The sequence below is a fragment of the Peromyscus leucopus genome, chromosome 5 (assembly GCF_004664715.2).
Source record: "Peromyscus leucopus breed LL Stock chromosome 5, UCI_PerLeu_2.1, whole genome shotgun sequence".
NCBI lineage: Eukaryota > Metazoa > Chordata > Mammalia > Rodentia > Cricetidae > Peromyscus > Peromyscus leucopus.
In genome coordinates this window covers 8,688,053-8,700,717 of record NC_051067.1, presented here as the reverse complement: position 1 = coordinate 8,700,717, position 12,665 = coordinate 8,688,053, and positions in this window count along the sequence as shown.

The following is a 12,665-nucleotide window of genomic DNA, read 5'->3' as shown; positions in this document are numbered from 1 at the left end:
GCTAACTCTCAGACTGCGGGATGCAGGAGCATGGTCCCAGGAGGCCTGTGTGATGTAGCCGGCTGATGAGGGCATATTGATATTGCTGTTCAGTTCTGGAGGTAGGTCAGGAGTTTCTGTTAAAAATCACAGGTAGGGGTGGAAAGACGGCTCAGCAGTTAAGAACCCTCACTGTGCAATCCTGAAAATCAGAGATGAGATCTCAGCAGCCGTCCCAGCCTGGGCAGCCTGCACATGCCTGTAACCCCAGCTCCAAACAAGGTAGAGGCAGGAGGAACACTGGGACTCACTGGCTTCCAAGATAGCTGAGAGAATGTGAGTCCCGGATTCAGAGAGAGAGACCCTGCCTCAAAGGAATAGGCAGAGAGTGATAGAGGACACCCTGCTATGGCCTCCATATGTGTGCACAGATACACAGACACAGACACAGACACAGACACACACACACACACACACACACACACACACACACACACACATATTCCTTTTTATTTTAAACATTTTAAAGTTTTAAGTTTTAATAAGTTCATGTGGCGGTCAGAGGATAACTTGCAGGAGTTGGTTCTCTCCTTCTACCAGGTCATTGGACTTGGAGGCAAGAGCCTTTACCTGTTCAGTCATCTTGCCAGTCCAATAAATACATCTTTAAAAAATAAAACAAGCCAGGTGGTGGTGGTGGCGGCGGCGGCGGCGGCGGCGGCGCGGCGGCGGCGGCGGCGGCGCACGCCTTTAATCCTAGCACTCGGGAGGCAGAGGCAGGTGGATCTCTGTGAGTTTGAGGCCAGCCTGGACTACAGAGTGAGTTCCAGGATAGCCAGGGCTACACAGAGAAACCCTGTCTCAAAAAACAGACAAATAATAACAGCAACAAAAGAATGAAGGTTTATTGGCAAAGGGTGAAAGCCCAGTGGTCAAACATATGCTTAGCATACATGAGGCCCTTCAATCTCCTGCACCAGAAATAAAATAAAACAGAGGTTCATTTAACTCACAGTTCAGGAATCTGGGAAGTCCAAGAGCATGATTCTGGTCCCTGGTGAGGCCCTTCTTGCCAAACTGAAACATGGTAAAGAGTATCACATGGCAAGACAGCAAACTAGCTAGAGAGCTGCTTAATAACAAAGCCACTCTCAAAACAATAAATACATCAATCTACACATTGATCAATCCATTCATGACAGCACATGCAACCACTCCTCCCTCAATCCTGCCTCTCAGATGTGGCACCGCATACCTGTAATTCCAGCACTGGGAGACAGGCTAAGACAGGAGGGACTGAGTTCAGGTGGCCTGGGTTACAGAGTAAGCCCCTGTCTCAATAAAATAACAGAGGAAGGGGGGAGGAGGGGGAAGAGGAGAGGAGAGGAGAGAAAAGGAAGAAAAGAAGAGGAAGAAAAGAAGAAGAAGCTGGATGTGGTGGCGCATGCCTTTAATCTCAGCACTTGGGAGGCAGAGGCAGGGGGATCTCTATGAGTTTGAGGCCAGCCTGGGCTACAGAGTGATTTCCAGGACAGCCAGGGCAACACAGAGAAACCCTGTGTCAAAAAACAAACAACAAAACAAAGAAAGAAAGAAAAAGAATAAAAACTTTAAAATCCACCATTCAACACTGCTTTACTGAGGACCAAATTCCCAACATAAACATTTAGTAGACACATTCAAGACATACTGTATCTTTATGTAAAACATAAACACACAGACACAAATGTACAGAAAGGAGAGGATTTTCTATAAGTATAAAATTGATCAAGGAGATTGAGAAAGGTACCAGGATTTTACCAGGATTAGGAACAGTGGTTAAAGAGGATTTTCAGTTTGGCTTTAATTTTCTCACAAATGCAGTTTTAAATAATTTCATTACTATAAAGAATTCCCAAGAGTCCCCCTTTATTTCTGTTAGAGAGTCATCCTTGGTAGAGTCTAATACTTCTTTAGGGACTTGAGACCATCATCCTTGGCCAATTTGGCTGGCTGATAAACCCTACCATAATCTCCTCTGCTCTCTCCTTGTCAAATAACCTTGGTGAGTTTTCTTGGGGAGAAATGAGCAAGCACATATTCATCTCAGATAGGGTGCCAATAACAGACCAATAAAATGATTCCACCCAAGTCTAACTTCATGCCTGGTGAGTTTAACTCTTTCTTACAGGAGCATGAGTAACTCAAGCTAAAACAGACCTTCGCACCAACCATTTTTTTTTTCTTTTTTCAGAGCTGAGGACCGAACCTTGCTCTATCACTGAGCTAAATCCCCAACACACACACACACACCAATCATTTAATACCCTGGTGAGAGGAGGGGCCTCATGGGTTACCTGGGGAACTCCCTGTGGGCTGCCACATAAGCTGCCTTGTGTGACTAACCACAGTTGTTCTGATATCAAGACAGCAGTGGTATACCATGCCTGGAGGGGAGTTCCGCAGTAGCTGGTATGAGGTGTCCCTTTCTCCTAGTTCCACTCTGAATCCCCCAGGCCTCATCTTCAGGAAGAGGAACCCAGACCCAGAGCTTCCTCTCCCACCAGCTCATTGACCCGTGGGCTCTATTTGACAGCCACTGACCCAGACTGATTCAAGGGTGCTCAGGCGAGGTTGTAAGAGCTGTTCACCTCCCCAGAAGGGACACCATGAAGGGTGTTGGCCTCATCCACCCAGTATACAGTATGAAGGGAGAGAACACACACTTTTTATTTCTTACTAGTTTTGCATCCCGACAATACCTTCCCTACAGAGGACTTGGACTAAGCTAACAGCCATGACTTTCTTGAGGATGCTCAGGGAACCAAGCCTGTACTCCAAGCCTCTGCTAGACAACCTTGATGTTTCTCTCTTGCCCTTCTCCATCTGCAACAGTCTTAGGACTAGGGGAAGGAATGCTGTCACTCAGTGACCTTCGGTCTGGGCCTGTGCAGAGGCAGGTGGAGGTGCTGGCTGCTCACCTGGAGCCCCTGCTGAAGATCTGCAGACACAGCAGTGAACTATGCTCCTGGGTCAGCCACCCTTACCCTCAGGAATGGGCACAAGGGGCACCCTGTGGGGGGCCTGGGCTAGCAGTCAGGTGACTGACTTCTGAGGGTTGTAGAAGCTGGAGTTCGTTTGCACAGGGAGAAAAAGGGCCCAGTGAGGGGGCAAATGCGGTTGGTGCCATGGAATCGGATGCAGAACGTGATAAGCACAGTGCACAACCCTGGGGAAGAGGTCAGGAAGAGTTAGGACCATGAACGTATGAAAAAGGCCCATGAAAACTGTAGGGTGGGCAAGGGCTGCTCGGTGGCCATTTTAGCATGTTTGGCTAATGGACAAAGAAGAGCCAAAGGGCGAAAGGAAGAACGGCTTAGAACCAGTACCCACCTACAGGCTTAGAACCAGTACCCACCTGCAGGCTTAGAACCAGTGCCCACCTACAGGCTTAGAACCAGTACCTACCTGCAGGCTTAGAACCAGTGCCCACCTACAGGCTTAGAACCAGTACCCACCTGCAGGCTTAGAACCAGTGCCCACCTGCACGCTTAGAACCAGTGCCCACCTACAGGCTTAGAACCAGTGCCCACCTGCAGGCTTAGAACCAGTGCCCACCTACAGGCTTAGAACCAGTGCCCACCTACAGGCTTAGAACCAGTGCCCACCTGCAGGCTTAGAACCAGTGCCCACCTGCAGGCTTAGAGCCAGTGCCCACCTGCAGGCTTAGAGCCAGTGCCCACCTGCAGGCTTAGAACCAGTGCCCACCTGCAGGCCAGCTAGAGTGCTGGCTATTAGCCCAAGCCCCCAGCAAAGATGAGTGGACAGGTGTAATCTCATATGAGTCGGGGGCCACCACACCCCTTCTCTATTGCTGAAGGAACTAGAGCCTATGGAACAGAACAGAACTGGGAGACCAGAACCCAGAACGTGGAGCCCAGTACCTAGTGTCAGAATCTGAAGTCTAAACAAAGCCTGACACTAGAGCTGAGAGACAGGAACTCAGAGCCAAGGCTAGAACCCAGAGCTGGTACTCAGGAGTTCAAACTTTGGGGCCCAGACACAATGAGAAGCAGGATTAAAAGTGTGGGTTCAAGCTGGGTGGAGGTGGCACATGCCTTTAATCCCTCGAGCACTTTAAGCACTCCAGAGGCAGAGCCAGGCGGATCTCTGTGAGTTCGAGGCCAGCTTGGTCTACAGAGTGAGATCCAGGAAAGGCACCAAAACTACACTGAGAAACCCTGTCTTGAAAAACAAAACAACAACAACAAAAAAAAGTGTGGGTTCAAGAGCCTGGGACTGAGCTCCAGGCCAAGAGCATAGAGCCCAGGACTTAAAATGTGTAGCTAGAACTCAAAGTTCAGGGGAACAAGACGCCTGGGACTGCATCATAAAGCAAACTGCTCCCAGCCTCACTCTCTAGCCTGAACCCTGTGACCAGCGATGGTCACGGCCAGAGCCACAGGAGGAGGGACATGGATGGAGGAGGTGATTTCTGAAGAAAACAACCAACACAAAAAAATAAAAGAATAAAATAAATAAATAAATAAATAAATAAAACCAACAACTCAAAGCAGCCTCAGCTTTTTTGGCCAGACTTTGGCCTTGCCCATAAATGAGTGACCGGAGCTTGGACTCACAAGATTAATAATTACATAGAGTACTTGTTCTCCAAACTGGGCTGGGGCCTCATCAGGTCAGCCTCTACCCACGGAAGAGCTTGTGTTCTCCATCTGGAAAATGTCTCAGGCCCTCCTGCTCTAGGCTGGGGCTGGCAGCTCAGATTGAAGGCTAGGCTCTCCAAACTGGGAGTAGTGACCAATGCCTTTAATCCCAGAATTTGAGAGACAGAGGCCAGCCTGGTCTACATGGTAAGTTCTAGGCCAAAGACTATAATAGTGAGACCTTGTCTCAAAAAATAAATAAATAAATAAATAAATCCAGCCTCTCCAAAGGTGGCCAAAGTTAGGAGACCAGGAGAAGGACGGCTTTGTCTCCATGGCAGGACACACCCCTATCACATCCCTATCACATCAGCCCATCCACTGGTGAGACCATGGCAACAGATAAGACAGGTATCACTGTGGAGTGCATACTGTGCCCTCAGGACCAGGTCCCTCTCAGTTGAAATGGTCTGATGCTGGGAGGGAATGGTCACTGCTGTCTCCTACATCCAGCACTGTGCTGGCCCACAGTGAGGCTTGTGAGTTTATTCAATTATAGTAACATGCTCGTGAGAGGAGCCCTAGTGGATAACATTGATAGGAAACAGTGCTGTGGGATCACAGGGCCAGTCAATCCACATTGACTGGATCCAAGTTTGTGATCCTGGTACTCAGGAAGTTGAGCAGAAGGACCATGGTTCAAGGCTAGCCTGTGCCATGTGGCCTTATCTAAAGAAAACAAATCCAGGTTATAGAAAAGTGGTCTTGAATTCTGGTTTTTCTTTCCTGATTATTCTTAGACCTTAGGTTCCACTGAAAAACTTTACTTATAGTAAACATGTATTTAAATAGCAAATGGGCCAGGTGTGGTGGCACATGCCTTTTATCCCAGCACCCAGGCAGATCTACACCCGTCATACATAGCAAACGGGAATTCTGTAAGTTCAAGGCCAGCCTGATCTACATAGCAAGCTTCAGGACAGCTGGCTTCATATGGAGACTTTGTCTCAAAACAAACAAACAAACAAGCGAATTGATCTTAAGAACCAAGGAATCAGGGCTGGAGAGACAGCTCAGGAGGCAGTTAAGAGCACAGGCTGAGCTGGCTATGGTGGCGCACACCTTTGATCCCAGCATTTGTGAGGCAGACGGATTTCTGTGAGTTCAAGGCCAGCCTGATCTACAGAGTGAGTTCCAGATTAGCCAGGACTGTTACACAGAGAAACCCTGTCTTGAAAAACAAAAACAACAAAAACCCAAACAAACAAACAAACGAGCACAGGCTGCCCTTCCAGAGGAAGAAGGTTCAATTCTCAGCACCCACATGGCAGCTCACAACTGCTTGTAACTCCAGTTCCAAGGGATCCAACACCCCCTTCTGGTTTCCTTGGGCACTGCACACATGTGGTGCACAGATACATGCAGGTGAGACACCCATATGAATTAATTTTCTATTTAATTAATGTAAAAAGACTGAGGAGTCAGCTGGCTGCTTCAGCTCCCACAGCCTGCCTTATCCCTGGAGGTATTTGCCCCCCTCCATTCAGCTGTTCGGCTGCCCTGGGGAATCGTTTGGTTGATCTGCTGAAATTCAATATACGTTAGTCTCTCACATGACCCTGGCCATGCTGGAGCCACTTCCCCACCCAGGGCAGCTGACGCGTCCCTCAACCTGGCTCTCCACGGTCAGCGTGGCTCCTGGCTGCTAAATCTGGTCTGTTCTTGAGTGACATCTCGGCAGCATTTGGCCCAGCTGACCAACGTAGCTCTCAAACTTGGTCGACCCTGGTGTCTGGGGCAGCTGTTCTCCTGCTCTTCCTCTTCCTCTCCCTCTCTGGTCGCTCCGCTCTGCCCTCCTTAAATGTGGGCCCAATCGTGTCTCTTCTGGCCCCCTGTTCTCTTTGTTATGCATACTTTCTTCAAGGGCCTTTCCCTCGGTGGCCTGAGGTCAGCAAGGTGGGCATGGAGCCCTGTTGTATTGGTCCTCTCAAGCTGGGACATGGAACCCTGTTGTATTGGTCCTTCAAGCTGGGACATGGAGCCTTGTACTGGCCCTCTCAAGCTGAGACATGGAGCCTTGTACTGGCCCTCTCAAGCTGGGACATGGAGCCTTGTACTGGCCCTCTCAAGCTGAGACAGGGCATTAGTCAAAAGGCTAAGCAGAAAGCAGAGTCCGGTTTTTAAAGGGAGTGAGGCATACACAATTTGCACGTGGCCTGTCTTGTTGTATCTGGCTGGCTTAGTCTTCACTGTAGGCCTTCTGAGAGACAGGAGTATGGTCTTGTATCATATTAGAGGGACCAGCCTTGATATTATACATCCCAGAGGCTCAGGAGAGAGAACTACTAACAGCGAGGACTATATTGGGGAAATAGAATCTCAGCACACTTAGCTCTATAGTCCACTTGCTTTAATTCATCTGGCATAACATCCTTTATACAGAGCTTCAGTTCTGTTCTCGTGCCTAGCTCCTTTCTTGCCTGATTTCTCTCTCTATTCATCTACTGCTCCCTCTAAGTTCTATCTTAATTCTCTCGTCTAAATTCTGTCTCATCTAGGTCCTTTTCATCTCGTTCTTACCCAGCTAGGACTTCCCCATCTGACTCTTCTTCAGCTTTCATCTCGTCCACACATTCTCTCTGGTCAAAAATCCTCCTTATCCCTCTCTGTTCTCCATCTCTAAGTTCTCCACGTTCCTCCTAAGTCTCCCAGGAATCCAGTTATAAACCCAAGCAATAGCAAGCCCCTGGTCCAGCAAGGTCACCAGGCTTGAACTCTACAGGGTCATAAAGGCAGGTAAGAATTTTCCTCAGGCAGTAACCACCAGGCTTTCTTTTACAATCCAAACTGGGAGTGGTAAAAGAGGTCAACTGAGTGCTGATGACCGGTTAGTATATCAAAAAGGGGGTCTATGTGCTCACTCTACATTCTTCGAAGGGGTTAGGTAAGAAGTTAGGGGTCTATTAGTAAGGTTGTATAAGAAAGGAGGGTCTCACCCTAAACTGCAAAAGAAATAAAGCTATCCACCTGACCTAGGAGACAGGTGTTGTTTCATATGGCCTTGGATGCTTGATAGGCATTTTAGATAAATACACTGTTAGGAGTTCTTGGAAGCACACAAGAAAATCATTTTAGGAACCAGCTAATATATATACAAAAGCTAAAATATCACCAAGACTCCTTAAGCCATGGCTTGACCTTTGAAGAAGTTCTTGACTTTTCCAAGTAGTAGCTTTTGTGATAGTAGCTGGATCCCATTACATTTTCCTGTGGCCTGCAGTAGTGTGGATGTGAACCACTGTGTCCACCAGGCCACACTTTGGCTTGGGTTTTCAAAAGACCATTTGCTGTGGACCCCTTAGATGGTTCAGCAGGTCAAGGCACCTGTTACCAACCTTGAGGATCTGAGTTCATTCTCCAGGACCCACATGGTAGAACAGACCCCCTCAGGTTGTCGTGACATGTGCCATGACACGCAGAAGCACACCTGCTAAAATAAAAATGTACTAAATGATCGCTGGCTGCTTTCTTTAGAGACTGGACTGGGAATAATGAGGGCCCTTGCAGACCTAGTACCTGGGAGGCCTCTGCACCCTCTGCAGGAGACAACAGGGGCTTGACCAGGATGCAGGTGCAGAGATGTCAGCTCCTGGAAAATTGGAGACAGGGGGGAGGTGCTGAGGAGGAGAGCTGGAGGAAGGGATGGAGGAGGAGAGACAAGAGGCCGTGATGCCTTCGTGGTGTCTGGCTGGGATCCAGGCTCCGGGTGCTGTTTGCAAAGACTGAATGTGAAGGAGCGGAGGATCGTGAGGAGCTCAGTGTACTCAACCAGCACAGCCACGTGATCCGGTCAGAGATCCGTCTGACAGACTGCAGGCTCCTCTGGGCCTCTCCCCCACAAATGGCTGACCCTCCTGGGTGCTCTCCCCAACATAAGAGACCCTAACTACTTAGGGAGGTCTGGGGCAACTGTCACCAGAGGTTGGTTACACAAATAGGATGTGAAACACCATCAGGGGACACGCAGACCCAGTCACCAGCTAGGGAGGAGGCGGACAGACTAGCAGGTACATGAGATAAAAAGGGGCTGAGAGAAGAGACAATGTTTTTAGCAGTGGTTGGGTATGAAATCCACAGCATTTGGGAATCATATCTTTTAGGATGCATTTGCCAGTAACGAACTGTTTATTCTAATGTCAATCCTCTCCCAGGAAAGAAGGTAGATTTTTGTTTGTTTGTTTTTCTTTTTTCTTTTCTTCTTTTTTTTTTTTTTTTTAAGATTTATTTATTATGTATACAGTGTTGTGTCTGCAGCCAGAAGAGGGCGCCAGATCTCATTACAGATGGTTGGGAGCCACCATGTGGCTGCTGGGACTTGAACTCAGGACCTCTGGAAGAACAGCCATTGCTCTTAACTGCTGAGCCATCTCTCCAGTCCTTGTTTGTTTTTCAAGATAGGGTCTTTCTGTGCCCTGGCTGTCCTGGAACTCACTATGTAGACCAGGCTGGTCTGGAACTCAGAGATCCGCCTGCCTCTGCCTCCTGAGTGTTGGGATTAAAGGTGTGTGCCCCCCACCCCACCCCGTAGAAAGGTAGATTTTAAATATCAAAGCAACTTTTTTTTTTGAAGACAGGATCTGTCTATGGCCTTGGCTGTCCTTAGAGACCCATCTGCCTCTGCCTTTCAAGTGCTAACACTAAGGGTATGTGCCATCACGCCTGTTTTTTTTTGGTTTTGTTTTTCAAAACAACATTATTGCCTGGTGGTGGTGGCACTCCAAAGGCAGAGGCAGGAGGGTCTCTGAGTTTGAGGCCAGCCTGGTCTACGAAGCAAGTTCCAGGACAGCCAGGGCTACATAGAGTAGTCCTGTCACAAAACAAAGAAAAATACCCCAAACAAACAAATCAAAACCCATTATTGAAAAGGAAAAAACCCAAGCTCATCAGGAGTGCTTTGGATGTGGTGACTTCTGCCTAGAGTCTGATCCAGGTAGGAGGGCAGAAAACTAGGTCGAATGGACCGGGGCCTGCCCCTGCTCTCAGGGGATGTTCAGGTATCCACGCTCTCTCCAGACAACCTCCAAGTACATCCCTAATGTGACTGAGCATGAGGATTAGGAGATTTTTGAGCCACACATTTGACTGTATCTGACTCAGTGATGCGTTCCTACCTATGTGTGACTCCAGCCTTTCTGAAATCACTCCTCCCAAGCTGAACAGGTTGGCACCAAAGCCTCACTAAGTAAATCAGGGTTCATGACAGAATGTGATGTGGCACAGCGGCACACACCTGTGGCCCCAACTATGTGAGACCTGAGAAAGGAAGATGACTCCAGCGCTGAAGCTTGGGGCTAGCCTGAGCTACAAAGTGAGACCTAATAAAAAAAAAAACAAAAACAAAAACAAAAGCAACTGCCACGCAGTGGTGGCGCACGCCTTTAATCTCAGTACTGGGGGGCGAGGAGGCAGAGCCAGGGGGATCTCTGTGAGTTTGAGGCCAGCCTGGTCTATAGAGCGAGCTCTAGGACAGGCTCCAAAACTACACAGAGAAATCCTGTTTGGGAAAAAAACAAAAAACAACACTTAAAAGGTCCCACGGTCTTTACAAATTCAAACACTTTAAAATTCAGTTGTTTTCTTAATTCAGTCTTTTTTTAAGCCTAAAATTTCTAAAAAATTAGTCTCTCAACTGTGGGGTTCTATCAAAAATAAAATACATCCTTACTTCAAGAGGGAAGAACCAGGGCACAGTCACGACCAAATCAAAGCAAAACCAAAATCCGACTGTGTACACAACACAATGTCCATGTCTGGGATCTACTCGCGGTCTTCTGGGTCCCTCCAAAGGACATGGGTCACTCTCTGACTCCGCCCTCTGCAGCACACACAGCTTGTCGTCTAGGCTCCAGCGGGCTCCACCTCACTGCGCTGCTGTTCCTGGTGTCATCCATGGTGTGGCATCTCCAACACGCTGGGTCTTCTGCTGACCCCGGGCTGCACTTTCACCAAGAGCTTCTTCCGGACTCTCCTCGCGGTGCCAAGCCTTAGCTTCTCTGCATGACCCCTTCAGGCCTGGGGCTTCCACTGTCACTGAAGCTGCACCTTCACTAATGGCCTCTCCTGGCCTCTCCCAGCGCCAAGCCTCAGCTGCTCTCCATGACACACCCTCAAACCTTCAAAACCAGTACCACCTGGGTGTCTCTTACACTACCAAGTTTGGCCGTCGGTGTGAGGTACAATCTTGGCTGCCTCTGGAACACAGCTTCTGTGTGCTCTCAGAAACACTTCCCAGAAGATTTCACACACACACACACCCCTCCCCGATGACGCTGGTCCCATCTTAATCACTGCGAATTTCTAGCTTCAGCTGACCAGCATCAAGTGTCCCAGCAAAGCAAAGGTTTCACTTTACTGGTCTCAGTATCTTGTTAATCACAGCTGATTCTTCAGCCCCAGGTAACCAGAACCACAGAATCTCAACTCAAAGCAACAAATGGCCCTGCTAGTCTCTAAACTTCCTTCTGAAACATTGTAAGTCAGGCCTCCATCTTCAGCTCTCAATATTCCTACCTTTGTTGTTGTTTGGAGACAGGGTTTCACTGTGTTGTGTAGCCCTAGCTGTCCTGGATCTCACTGTGTAGACCAGGCTGGCCTTGAACTCATAGAGCTCCGCCTGCCTCTGCCTCCCGAGTGCTGTAATTAAAGGCGTGCGCCACCACTGCCCGGCTGTTCTTGTCTTCCAAGCTCCTACAGAACAGCACAACCAAGCACTGAACAGCCAAGGGCTTTTCTTGAACAAAACCCAAGGTCCTTCCACAATCCTCCTCCAAACATGGTCAGGTCTGTCACAGCAATACCCCACTATCCTGGCACTAATGGACCTTAATTAGGGTTCCTATTGCTGTGATGAAACACGATAACCAAAGCAACTTATAGAGGAAACCGTTTACAGGGCTCACACTTTCACATTATAGTCCATCCCTGAAGGAAGTCAGGACAGGAACTCAAGCAGGGCAGGAACCTGGAGGCAGGAGCTGATGCAGAAGCCATGGAGGAGTGCTGCTTACCGGCCTGCTCCTCACGGCTTGCTCAGCCTGCTTTCTTATAGAACCCAGGACCACCAGCCAGAGATGGCCCCACCTAATGCAGTGGTTCTCAACCTGTGGGTCATGACCGTTTGGAGCTAAAGGACCCTTTCACAGGGGTCTCATATCAGATATCTGCATATCAGATATTTATATTACAATTCATAACAGTAGCAAAATTACAGCTATGAAGTAGCAAAGAAATAATTTTATGGTTGGTGGTCACCATAATAGGGGGACCTGTATTAAAGGATTGCAGCTCCAGGAAGGTTGAGAACCACTGCTCTGGTGGTTCCTGTATTTGTCCTAACAGGTGGTTGTCATTTCTATTTACCGAGGGATTACCTCATGTTAGGCTGTCTCCCTGCTGACGAGGGCAGTGGCAATGCGTGTTTTCAGTTACCACGTACCCCAGCAGCTAACTCAGAACTTACGAAATACTACATATTCAAGAAATGCTTGTTGGAGCTGAGCGGTGGGGCGCACGCCTTTAATCCCAGCACTTGGGAGGCAGAGGCAGGTGGATCTCTGTGAGTTCGAAGCCAGCCTGGTCTACAAAGTGAGTTCCAGCAAAGGCATAAAACTACACAGAAAAACCCTGTCTCCAAAACAAAACAAAAAAACAAAAAACAGAACAGAGAGGGAGAGGGAGGGGGAGGGGAGGGGGAGGGGGAGGGGGAGAGGTGCTTGTTGGGCCTGGGTCTGTGGCTCCTGAAAGGGAAAGCAGGCTTCCCAACAGTTTCCCACACTGCCTCCTGTGCCTCATGAATTTCCTGATCACAACTGTCCCTCTGGAATGTACCCTGTCCTCTACCCTCACGAGCCCACCTTAGTTAAGCCTTATCATCCTTCCCCTGGACCTCTCCTCAGCATCTCAGCTGGTCTTTCTCTTTATGGTCTTTTGATGCATCCCATACCAGCATTTTAAGGAGTATTCTAAGCCGCAGAGCAATCTCTT